Consider the following 1,075-nt stretch of genomic DNA (forward strand, 5'->3'; position numbering starts at 1 on the left):
GAATCGGCGCCATCAGGAGCTGCTGCCGCCACCGCCACCGAATGGGGCGAAGCCTCCAACGGGAGCCGTGTGCACGCGCCAGCGAGCAAGCGAGCAGGAGCCCCGGCACCAGGGCGACGTCCACAGCGAGCAAGCGCAAGCCCCGCAGCAAGCCCCCCCGCCCCCCAAGCACGACAGCAGCGAGCGAGCAAGCGAGCGGGGGACGGCAGCCGCCAGCCGGAGCGGGGGCGAGCCGCCGGCAAGCTCGGGACCGGCCGGGCGAGCAGCAGGATGAGCGCGATGGAGCACGAGCGCGGCAGCAAGCGTGAGCGTGAGCAGACGGAACGGCGGGTGAAGGCGGGCGGGCGCCGCGAGGACGAGAGCGCAGCAGGGCCGCGGGCCGGTGCACGCGCGGGGAGCCGTGGGACGTGGCCGGCAGGGGCTGCGTGTGTGTGCAGGGGTGGGGGGGCTGCGTGGGAGTGTAGGACAGTGTCTGCAAGGCACGGGTATGTGTGTGGGTGCATCCAGGTGGGGGAAGGGGCTGGAGGAAGCCCCGGGGGTCGCGGAGGTGGCGGGGGGCAGCACAGGGAGCGTGTGGGCACGGGGCCGCATGTGCCCGGGGCGGGTGCAAACACAACCAGCAGACAGCGTCCCGGGGAGAGGGGTCCCCAAGCCAGGCCGGCTCCTCGGACCCCTGCTTCGTTTCGCTCCCCCACCCCAGACTCACCCGGGCCCCACAGCAGCTCCCTGGTGCCCGGCGAGAGCCACAGCCGGCGCAGGTCTGGGCGCCAGAGAAGAGGGGCTCCGACACCATGGAGGGAACCGGTCGGCGCCCAGCCCGGAGGGTGCCATTCCCTGCGGGGCAGGAGAGAGGGTGCCCACGCTCCCTGCCACCGGCAGGGCACTGCCACCCCCACCCGTGCGCACCCAGGTGTGGGCAGCGGCCGGCCCAGAACCACGTGCCTGCCGGGCACAGCCCTCTGCCCCTGCGGCCGCGGCTACGGCCGTCCCCACCAGGCCCCTGCGTCCTCCGAGGGCCATCACGGGCGCAGGGCACCGCCCTGCCTGCGGCCTGCCCCCAGCCCTCCAGCGCCGC

General features: G+C 74.8%; 1 protein-coding gene across 1 annotated transcript in view; it reads right to left on the reverse strand.

Moving 5' to 3' along the window:
• Positions 1-1,075, reverse strand: part of LOC109305642 (arf-GAP with GTPase, ANK repeat and PH domain-containing protein 3-like) — a 71,838-nt gene that overhangs the window by 44,312 nt on the left and 26,451 nt on the right. The window lies entirely within an intron of this gene.

Source organism: Crocodylus porosus, unplaced genomic scaffold (genome assembly GCF_001723895.1).
Source record: "Crocodylus porosus isolate Cpor-Errol unplaced genomic scaffold, CroPor_comp1, whole genome shotgun sequence".
In the NCBI taxonomy this organism is placed as follows: domain Eukaryota; kingdom Metazoa; phylum Chordata; order Crocodylia; family Crocodylidae; genus Crocodylus; species Crocodylus porosus.